The sequence below is a fragment of the Podarcis filfolensis genome (genome assembly GCF_964270895.1).
Source record: "Podarcis filfolensis genome assembly, chromosome: 14".
Taxonomy (NCBI): Eukaryota; Metazoa; Chordata; class Lepidosauria; order Squamata; family Lacertidae; genus Podarcis; species Podarcis filfolensis.
The window spans coordinates 12,484,777-12,496,912 of record NC_139616.1 but is presented as its reverse complement, the minus strand read 5'-3'; the positions used below and the strand labels follow the sequence as shown (position 1 = coordinate 12,496,912).

The following is a 12,136-nucleotide window of genomic DNA, read 5'->3' as shown; positions in this document are numbered from 1 at the left end:
TGATTCTAGACCTGGCTACCATTGCAAGCTTGAGCTCATCCCAGTCCTTAATTGATTTCTGGGCCGGCTTGCTTGAATGAGGTCATTTTGGAATCAGCCCGGATGGGGGTACTACTTGGCAAAGCAAATTGCGAGGGAGTTCTTAGCCATTAAGAGCTGACCCGAAAAAGATGCATTTCTAACTGTTAATGATGTTTCTGCATCACAGGTCCACCAGTCCAGAACTGATGGGCTGCCCTCTTTGCCAAGATTGATGAGCAGCGGTGGCTAACAGACACTAATGATTCCTGGCATTTTCCCTCTGCTCTTCCCCGTCCCGACAGCCTCCCATGATGAAGCATCTAACATTAAATTGCTAATGAATAAACGTAAACAAACCAGAAGGACTAAGCTGGAAGGAGAAAGAAACAGCACAACCCAAATGCAACCAGACACAAGGTATTTTGTAACACAACCGTTTCAGAGTGGGAGGCAATAAAGCACGTAAGAAGGACTCTGCTGTCCTTCTCTGGGGTGGAGAGACATTTTTGGTCCAAGGGTCACATTTCCTTCCAGGGGCCACAAGCCAGTGATGGATGTGGCCAGAGTCAAAAGTGGGCAGAGCAATTCATGTGGTCTTAGCTTTGCACGTGCAAAATTCCAGTAATGCAAAAACCACACACACACACTTTTCTATCCTCCATGAGGAATGATTACAGTTCAAAGACACATGTCAGTCATGTCAGCAAAACACTCAAGAAGGCTGTGGAGGGGACCAAGTGTGGGGAGAACCCGGGGAGAAAGAATGGTCCACTAAGAGTCCTGGGGGTTGGACAGATAGGCCTGGAGAGCTTTCCTGTGCATCAGCTGAGCAGGCTCAACAAGCCTCTGGCTTGCGAGGAGACCCTCCTGAGAGCCTGAAGAGGATGTCCTCTTTGGACTCCGAGGAGGGTCTCTGCATGAGCTGCAGGGGCAACAGGACTTTCTCAGCTGACGTGCAGGGCAGTGGCTGTTGCTACTGCTGCGCCACCCCACATGCCAGCTGTTAGGCGGGGAGGCTGAGCACCCTCAGCAAAGCCCCACTGGCCCACCAGCTCATGAGGAGACCCTCTGCAGAGCCCTAAGAGGTCCTCTTTGGGCTCCAGGGTGGGTCTCCGCAGGAACCAGGAAGGCTCTCTAGGGTCCACCCCATTTTATGGAACTTTGCATATGGGCACAGGGGTTCGGAACATGACCCCCCAGAATAAATGGAGACTAATCTGTACAGGAAATCTAAACAGGCAACTGCCTACCTGATGAAACTTTGAAGAGCTTTGCTCTGTGGCTAAAACAACAACAACCACAACACACTATAAAATTTATATACCACTTGATTTTAAAAAAACAAATCTTGGTGGTTAAAAACCCTCTCAAATAACAGCAACAGAAGGTCCTAGGATGGGTTGCATCATTATAGAATACAGTATTAAAAAGTTGAAAGCAAATCACAATCTCAACTAGAGTCGGTTCTAATATTGTGTCTGTGTATTGATAATAATCAGCTAAATAGTTTGAGGATCTATACAACTTTGTAACATGCAGAAAACAGCATTCTCAGAGAAATCAAAGACTGGAACTGAGGGAAGCCGGGGGGGGTGGGGGGTTTGTGTGGGGAGGGAGGAAAAATGGGGGGGGGGGATAAGGATGATATGTTTTTGGATAATATGTTTTGTTTTAATTTTGAATTTAAAAAGTTTTTTTTAAAAAAAATAATAATATTGTGTGCGTGCATGTGTGTGTGTGTTTAGTGCCAACAGAGAAATGACTCCCCCCATTTTTCAGGGAAACAGACAAAATATTCCACACTCCAATTCACAGGCCCAGCCCTGGATAGTAATATTGATAGACCTCAAAGAGTTGCTCTGAGATTTACTGAGAATAATGTATCACTTGGAAGGACAGCATAAATATCATCCTGGTTGCCTAAAGAGAACAACAAGGCCTTGTGAAATTTTCATCGAGGCAGTTACCTGCATCAGCACAAAACCCGCAGGTCAGTTTCTCTTTGCAAGTGCGCTCAGGGGACAACCGAAGTGCAATCCATACTGAAGGCAGAGGTGTAGGCTGCGCAATGAATCAGGGAGTGGTATTTGTGCAGGCCTGGGCTGTCACCCACCAAACTGCTCTTGATTCACGAGGCACACTATGTACTCTAACACCAGCTATGACGAATGGACTGTCTAGACATGAATTTGCAACCAAATCTAGGAGGTCGCTTAGTATAAGGAGTTAAAAAATACAACAACCACAACCCCACCTCAATCACCACAGCCCAGGCACCTGAAGTATGGAAGTAATAATAGGACTGCCCTACCTGGCAAGGCTATTGTAAAGGTTACTTGCACAATTTGCACAAAGCGCCTACATGAAACTTTATATTACCATTGTTGAACCTTTTATTTTGACTTCCCAGTATTGGGGGGGGGGCAAACTATGGTCTTGACACTGTTCTGCTTATTAAATGTACTGATGCATTTGAATTTGCATTTATCACTTTTATTGGCTTTAAATTTTGTTCTTCTACATGTATTTTAATAAATCTGTTTTTATATTGTTTTAATTCTACTTTAATTAAAAAGGTAAAGGGACCCCTGACCATTAGGTCCAGTCGTGGCCAACTCTGGGGTTGCAGCGCTCATCTCGCTTTACTGGCCGAGGAAGCCGGCGTACAGCTTCCGGGTCATGTGGCCAGCATGACTAAGCCGCTTCTGGCGAACCAGAGCAGCGCACGGAAACTCCGTTTACCTTCCCACCAGAGCGGTACCTATTTATCTACTTGCACTTTGACGTGCTTTTGAACTGCTAGGTGGGCAGGAGCTACTTTAATTACTTTACAGCTATTATCTTTGATATATTTTTTAGCATTCTGTGTTTCATTCACATTTGTTTTAATATTTGTGAGGCGTCTTCTGGGAGAAAGGCGGAATGTAAATGAGTAACACCACCACCAACAAGAACAATTTAAATTATGTTTGTTGACTTGTCTTCTAAGGGTTGTAAATTGCCTCAGGATTGATATGGAATGTGGTCTATACATTTTTTTAAGAATAAAAATAATAAATTAACAATAAAAGAGGGTACATAAAGGCAACATGCACTGATTTAGGAAAAAAGAAGAAGGAGCCACACACGGGACATGAATGAAACCCCATTCCTATTGACTCAGAGTTTTTCCCATACCATCTGCCTAGCTATTTACACTTATGCTTTCAAGGGGTTCAGGATAGTTTCCACTACATTATGTGCCTTCAGAATACTCTTTGTGCTAGATACAGAACTTAAGTCATAACTACCTTGTCTCATTGATTTCAATGCATCCTAAGTTCAACTGGCCTAGCCTGGATTCAACCCAATGTGTCCACTGGTGGAGGAACGGGGGTGCGGAGGGAGGGGACTACCCCCGGCACCACTATTCTGGTAGGGTGCCATCGCGGTGCCCCCCGACACGCGCTGCAAACCCCCTGTGCTCTGGGCGCCATGCCCCCACAGGCGCCCCGCCCCGCCTGCTCTCCACCCCCGGTAGCGGAGCATGCAGCTTCACCACTGAATGTGTCCTTGCTACTGTCTTTCTCGGATGTCAGTTAGCCACTTAGGAAAGTCAGTGTACTGAAGTAGTTAGAGCAGAGCTTTCCAAACTATTCATGTTGGTGACACACTTTTTAGACATGCATCATTTCGCAGCACAATAATTCAGCTTTACATTATTTCGCGACACGGTAATTCAGATTTATTAGCAAACCGGAGGTCAAACGAACCCTTTTCTAGCCCTGGGAGGAGCGCGGAGAGCGTTTGCGCAACACACCTACACATAGCAGCCAATGCACAGTTTGGAAAGCTCTGAGTTGGAGAGTTTGACTAGGGCCTGGTTTCAAATACCCACTTGGCCATGAAGCTCACTGGATGATTGATTGTTTATTATTTAATTTCTATACTGCTTAATATTTTTAAAAAACACACCACTAAGCAGTGTATAGAAAACTGAAGCAACAACAGACCACTTAAACAAAATATTGCAAAAACACACACTTAAAAAATGCTACATTAATACAAAGGTTAATATAAAGGCAATGACCGATTTACGTGCATCCAACTGACATGTGACCCGGAAGTGCATCATAGTGACCTGGAAGTGGTTGGAAAAGGGGTGGGGCCATAATGGGGCATGGCAGGCTTATGCCACTCCACCATCATGTGTGATGACTTGGAACACAACCCCCATGCAAATTGGGGGCTGCCTGTATATATAAATTGATATCAATTCTTTTTCCTACTGACACACCTTCCCTCTCAGCCTCCAGGTTCAAACCCAAACAAACCCTCAGCTTACCCACAAAGAAATCTAACAAAGAGAAAAGTTCCTGGAAAAAGCGGGCATTGCCTTAGTCTTTCTCGCTAGACTTGCTTTTTATGGGGAGGCCCAAAATGGATGGTACTTCTTCTGGCTGCCCAATATAATAAAATTTTGGCTATATAAGCCTGAGACTGCCTTCCTCCCCAGCTGATGGTTTTCAAACTTATTCTCTATTATTGCATTTTCTTATATTTTTATTACTATTAAATCATAATCTTATATAAATGATTTCTAAGTTGTAATTCTAACCTCACAAAGCTTCTTGTAGCCCTACTAGCGATGTCAGTTGTTTACAGTTGTCTTTCAAATATAACATAAATTTATTCCAGTCTTTCAGGAATGTCTGGTCCTGTTGGTTCCAAATTTTCCCTGTCAATTCGGCATAGTCCAGTAATTTCATCTGCCACTCTTCTTTCATTGGTAATCACAGCTCTTTCTTCATCCTCTCCTCCCCCTCCTCCTCCAGCTGCTGTCGAAGATTTATCTTGTTCCTCTAGTAGCCTCATTTGAGGAGTTGATTTTTCAGCCACAGCTATCTTCCATGGTGTTATTATGACCTTGGGCAGGTCACTGTCTCTCTGCCTAACCAACCACACAGAGCTGCTGTGTCGATAAAATGCAGGTGTAAAGAACCAGGTATTCCACCTTGGGGCTTCTTGGGGGAAAGACAGGATATCAACAACAACTACAAAAAAAACTGATGGGTTGTGATTGTCCCAGGAATATCTGGGTAATAGGCAGCGTGCTAAACTAAATGGACTTCTCATTTGATCCCTCCTGGGAGATCTTTTTGAGGTTCAAATCCTTGAACAACCATGGAGGTCATTAGATGGTTATGATCAAACTGTTGTACCACTGACAAACCTACCAATAAGGTAATTCGGATAAGAATTCCAAACTGCCATCCAAAAGAGTAACCTTTCAAGTTAAGTCCTGGAGTCATTTGTTTCGAACAAACAGAAAATCAGCAGACATCAGAGAAGAACCAATTGATCTTCTCTGAGTTAACCACACTTATGGATTGCGAGTTGCTCTTCTTGCTCTTGGAGAGCTGTATAAATTGGTTGACTGACATTGGAACAGTTGGTGGGGCGCACTTCTGTACACTGCGGCCAGAGAGTCAGATGGTAAAGTTGCACGGAATGAATTCATGCCTGCATATGCCAGGTTCTTATCACTGCAATTGGACAGCGCTTCATTGCTGCCATCAAGAAGGCTGGGACAACAGCCTCAAGAAAGCATTTCATACACATTCGGTCACCATTTTGCGCATGTTCTGATTGCAATGGATAAATTATCAAGTCAGAGAAAAAGACCCCTGCAAAACAGGTTTGACAGAAGCCAAACGAGTTCAAATGATGCCATTTTATTACAGCATTTTACATAACGACTGAACCCAGGGAGGTTTACAGGAAAATAAAAACTGGGATTTGAGGGCAAATATGGTGTACTGTAAGGGACATGGGTGGCGCTGTGGGTTAAACCACAGAGCCTAGGACTTGCTGATCAGAAGGTTGGCAGTTCAAATCCCTGCGACGGGGTGAGCTCCCGTTGCTCGGTCCCAGCTCCTGCCAAGCTAGCAGTTCGAAAGCACGTCAAAGTGCAAGTAGATAAATAGGTACCACTCCGGCGGGAAGGTAAACGGTGTTTCCGTGTGCTGCTCTCGTTCGCCAGAAGCAGCTTAGTCATGCTGGCCACATGACCCGGAAGCTGTACGCCGGCTCCCTCGGCCAATAAAGCGAGATGAGCGCCGCAACCCCAGAGTTGGTCATGACTGGACCTAATGGTAAGGGGTCCCTTTACCTTTAGCTTTATGGTGTACTGTATATTACATGAATGTTCCCTTTCCTATGAGCAGTGGTAGATGTATGCAATACCAGGAGCACAGTCAAGCTGCCATTGCATGAACTGATCACTGATCCCAATGAAATCTTAAGACATCTATAGGATTGCATCCTAAGTTGTAGGTAGGAAAAGCACTGTTGCCCTTGGGCTCTGCTTATGGGCTTCACCTAGGCATCTGAGTAGCCACTGTAAGAAGAAGGTGTGGAACATGATGGGATTATGGCCTGATTCTGTGGGGCTTTTCTTATGTTCTTTCAGCTTGAATGAAAAGAGATGCAGAGGCTCAGAATCTGGCAATTCTCAGGAAAGAAAACTTAGAATGCAGTCACTGAGAATCAATCTCTCTCTCTCTCTCTCTCTCTCTTTCTCTCTCTCTCTCTCTCTCTCTCCTGTTGCAATCCTGACTTGGTGAATAGATGGAATACTTCACAATTCCGCTGAGCAAACCGTTGAGTTGCCCAGAGTCCCTTCTTGAGGCCCAGCAGCTCCTCGAACCCCTTTTAGATACTATTTTCATTGCAAGAATTTCTTCAATTTCCCAGAATCATGTGGCCCTCTTTGAAAAGCGATGCAGCCTTAAGTTGTTAAATCTCTAAGAGAATTACTTTGAGAACATGTTTGTCTCTGAGCTCACTAGTGGCAAGGACCTGACCTCGGAGAACACATCCTGGCACACTCTCATTAAAGACCTCCTGAGTGGAAGAAAAACCTGCAACAAAGGCAAAAAATTTCATGGGAACATGAAGGTGAGATCTTTTTATTCCTGGTAATCCCTTTTAAATAACTCTCACCTTTTGCTCTCTCATTCTGTCAAGGAAAGTGCCTATAACTGCAGAGAAGAAAGATCTTGCCCAGTGCAGGAGATGAAAAAGTCTGATCTGAGCCAGATTAAGTCTGCAAACCCTGTCCTGTAATTTATGTTAGCTTTTTGTGTGTGGGGGCGGGGCGGGATAAGGCGCGACAATGAACAGGAATAAATCTGCTCAGAGTCTATCCAGATTAGCCTACTTGATCTGTTAAGTAACAAGCTTGTCCACCCTCAAATTGGAGCAAATTGTTGCTGAGGCACTAGTGAGCTGAGGCACATGCTTTTTGGGTCTGTGTGCACATTTACAAAGTGGAAAAACTGTTGTAGGCATCCCACTTTATACACTGGTTGCAGAATAATGCTTCTTTCAAGCCTAATTTCAGTAGGGGGAGGGGAGGAGTGGGGCAGATACCCTGCAGGCACCAAGGAACATCTCTGCAGGCCCAAGTGTGCCCACAGGCATGGCACTGCCAACCCCTGCACTAGAGGTTACATTTTTTGGAAGTGCAACAGCACAGATCATTCCATTTGTAGCTTAAGGGTTAATTATGTAATTTTTGAAGTAAACTAGCCAGGAATGGGATGTGGGAGGTGTGTCTTAGCAATAAGAAACTGCCAATAAAACAAAACTTTAGAATCAAGTAGACATTAAAACGTGTATCAAATATAGACAGACAGAATAAAATTGACAAATGTACATAATAAAGTTTGTCTGGGTATGGTTGCCTAAGCAAAAGAAGTTTTAGCATGCACTGAAAACAGCACAGCAAAGGTGCCTGATTAATAATAGTAAAAACAACAATTATAATACAATATTTCTGCCCTGGGAATGTGATGGAAACCTTTACTAGTATGTTTCCACTGGCAACTGAATACTTTAAAAAATTTATGCAAGCATTTCCAGACTATTGATCACCAACTTGCTCATCTGTATCTTTCCTTATTTGCAATATGGTTGAGCAGTCTGTTTAAATAATTTCACAGAAGTAATGCTTAAGACAAGGATGAAGAACTTCAGACCTGGGGGTGCGGTCAAATGCAACAGCTACCTGTCCCTTTAAGATCTCCTGAGGTCACACCTCCTTTGCTAGGCCACACCCCTCAATGGACCTGCTTCTTACCCTGAGCATTTTTGCCTGGAGGGAATGAGTCCTTGAGCTCCGATTATGCCTCTTGCTTGCCTGGATGAAGGATATAGAGACATGTTTATGTGCACAGCGGTGTACTGTGCTAATGTAAAATTTACATTCTGTGCTCTCCTCTAAGTCATGACTTCAAAGAACTAGGAAAAGTTGCTAAAGCAACCGAGGCATTGGAGTCTCTTCCCTCCCTTCTCAAATGTCAAGGTTGACAGGGTCTATTTTGTTCTACCTAGTCTTTTATCAAGCCCATCATTTTTGTCCGTCTGTCTCTGAAGTAGGTCATCTGGGCCGTAACTTACTATTCCTGTGTAGTTCTATGTAGCTTCAGAGTAGCTCTACCAATGTGAACCTATGAGGACCCTTCAATTTTCATCTGAGGCTCTTCTCAGGGTGCCCCCTCTGAGGTTCAGAGGGTGGTGGAAATGAAGAGAGCTTTTCAGTGGTGAATCCTCACTTGTGGCAGGCTCTCTCCAGTGAGGTCCGCCTGGTGCCATCATTAATATCCTTTCAGTTCTAGCTAAAAACTTATCTCTTCTCTCAGACATCTGATGGATTATGAAGATTTTGCTGTCTACTGATGATTGGTTTTGCTGTTTAAGTTTCAGCTGCTTTTATTGTAATACATTTTTCTTTTTCTGATTTCAGGGCATGCTTCAAATTATTTTGCAAATAATATTTATGTGAAACAGTAGTACGGTGGTACCTTGGTTTATAAACTTAATCCGTTCTGGAAGTCTGTTCTCAAACCAAAGCATTCTTAAACCAAGGCGTGCTTTCCCATAGCAGCGGGGGACTCAATTTACAAATGGAACACACTCAACAGGAAGAGGAACATGTTCTTAATCCAAGGCAAAGGTCACAAACCAAAACACCTACTTCCGGGTTTGCAGCGTTCTTAATCCAAGTTGCTCATAAACTAAGCTGTTCTTAAACCAAGGTACCACTGTAGTAGTATTAATAATGAATTGCAACTCCATCATTTTCAAGACTGATTCCAATATACTTGTGGCCATTCCAAAATTATCGTATTTCAATTAATTTGTTTATGCAACACTTATATAAATCAACATCTGATATTGCCACAATTCTGCATTCTCCTTTTTCGCAGTTTTTGCACATCTGCAAAAGTATTTTTCTTTTGCACAAATCTACCAACGTTTCTGTGGAATATTGGTCACATTGAAAACCAGCTACTTTACACAATAAGCTATGAAGAATACTGGGTCAACCAACCTGGAAACTTATATCATAGTCTTAAACAGAAATTGTACTGTGACACCAACGAGGGTTCTCATTTATGAGTGAAACATCCATGAGGCCAGGAGAAGCAAGCAACTCATGCTATTGAAGGAATGGGAACAACTTTTGCCTAAGATTGCAAAACCAATGGTGCAATGCAACACTGAACAAAATACACATATGATCAGGCCCTTTCACTGAAGCAAACAACTCACATTATTGCAGGAACTGCAACAAGTCCTATTTAATGCTACAAAACCACCAATGATGCAACCCAACTATGAGTAAAACAGATGTACAACCGACTTTCAGCTGAAGCAAGCAACTAGTGATTTTGAAGGAATGACAGTCTCACGGATCTGGCCAAAATTTGAACAAGCAGATGTTTGGGGCTAGGACAATGGAACTGGGTTTCACACAAAGATCCCTTTGAATATCACTGAAGTTGAATGAACCCTAACGGTAGGTTGTAAGACAGATCATTTCCATTAATTTTGGTAGGACTATTCTGAAGAAAATGTTTTTAATCACTGCCACTAGGTTTGTTACATCCAAATTAATAAAACACATTTATATCCCACCTTTCGTCCAAGAAGATCATGGTGGTGCAACATGACTCCCCTTCCCCATTTTATCCTCACAACAAGGCAGGTTGAGCTGAGAGACTGTGACTGCCCCAAATGTCACCCAGCTTTGTGGCCAAGTGAGGGTTCCAACCTTGGTCTCCCACTCTAACCACAACACCACTCTATGAATGGTCTGGACATCAACCAAAAAATGTGTAACTCACAACAGTGAGGAGGGTCCATACTTGTCATACAGAAACGAAGTGGACTCATCAAACTAGCTATTATTCACACCAGGGTACAGATCCCCTGGGTCAAATGGTTGGGGAAATCTATAAACAAGACAATGACTCACACCATTAGCTGCAAGGCTATTGCGATTACTGTCGATCAATCTTGGATTACAGCACAACATTAGTTGGGCAGAGGCTACAGAATACCATCCTTCATTCTTCATTAGGCAGCCTATGGACCAAATCCAACCTGCCAGACTTCTCAGATTGACCCTTGGAGATGATGTCTTTTCTTCCCCTCGGCTCCCTGATACTAGAGCTGGGAGTCCAAAAATATTTGGAAGGCCACAGATTCCTCATTCCTAACCTGGTAAATGCTAAATCCTCAAGGGCGAGAGGAACTGATCCACAAATATCGCCTAGCTCTTAAGTTTTTGTTTGTTAATAGATCCTGGCATGGTCCGAGTGAAACAGGAATAGCGACGTTCCCAAAAAGAGGACTCAGGAGTGAGTGGAAAGAGAGGGAGGAAAATAAAGCACATGGGCCTTTGTTTAAGTTGCAGTCTGTCGTGCCTTTCAAATTAGTTATGAAGTATGAAACAGCTGAGTAGTGGTTGGAGGAGCAGCAGCAACACTCACAAGTTTAGTGAATAAATTCAACTTCTAAACAGCTATGGAAAATGATCCTGTATATGTAGCAAGAAGTTATATGCACAACAGAAATATCCTGTATGTTCTGGTTTGTGCAATATATCTATACACAGTGGTACCTCGGGTTACATACGCTTCAGGTTACATACGCTTCAGGTTACACACTCCACTAAGCCAGAAATAGTGCTTCAGGTTAAGAACTTTGCTTCAGGATGAGAACAGAAATCGGGTTCTGGCAGCGCGGCAGCAGCAGGAGGCCCCACTAGCTAAAGTGGTGCTTCAGGTTAAGAACAGTTTCAGGTTAAGTACGGACCTCCGGAACGAATTAAGTACTTAACCTGAGGTACCGCTACACACACACACACACACACACACACACACACACATATACACACACACACACACACCCCAGAACGCCCCTCTCCACATTTGCCTCCCCAAAAATTTGTTAGGGATCCTTTGCAAGGCTACCACCTATCTATTTGGAGCAGTGGTTTCCACAGAGCATCTTGGAGAATGCTGAGATCATATGATCATGTTGTGATCATGTTCAAGCCTCCCTGAAAGATCACTTGCCCACCGCTACCGAGAATTCCCAACGATGTGCAGAATGGAATTGAGCACTGGGCGTTTTCCAAGGCTCACAGTCTATGCACGACTACTGTGAGGACCAATGGCAAGAGGGGTGCTTCCTGCCTTGGCAGATATAGACCTAGCCTGAGTGGCCATCCATGACCATTGTGCTCTAAGAATGGCAAAAGCTTCACAACAAATATTCAGGAGCTCCTTTTCCTGCAAGTGAAAATGGAAAGTTCCCCCTGGAGGTAGGACGCGGGTGGCGTGGTGGGTTAAACCACAGAGCCTAGGACTTGCCGTTCAGAAGGTTGGCGGTTTGAATCCCTGCAATGGGGTGAGCTCCCGTTGCTTGGTCCCTGCTCCTGCCAACCTAGCAGTTCGAAAGCATGTCAAAGTGCAAGTAGATAAATAGGTACTGCTCCGGCGGGAAGGTAAACGGCGTTTCCGTGCGCTGCTCTGGTTCGCCAGAAGCGGCTTAGTCATGCTGGCCACATGACCCGGAAGCTGTACGTCGGCTCCCTCAGCCAGTAAAGCGAGATGAGTGCTGCAACCCCACAGTCGGCCACAACTGGAGTCAGGGGTCCCTTTACCTTTACCTGGAGGTAAGAGGCTTGCAACTCACCAGGTGAAAAACCACACCTTCCGATTTCTTTCTTTCTTTCTTTTTTTGCCAAGGCACAGTTGGCAACTCTGTAGGGTCCAATAAA

At 44.0% G+C, this 12,136-nt stretch overlaps 1 protein-coding gene across 24 annotated transcripts in view; it reads right to left on the bottom strand.

Moving 5' to 3' along the window:
• Positions 1 to 12,136, bottom strand: part of SEMA6D (semaphorin 6D) — a 425,926-nt gene that overhangs the window by 42,337 nt on the left and 371,453 nt on the right. The window lies entirely within an intron of this gene.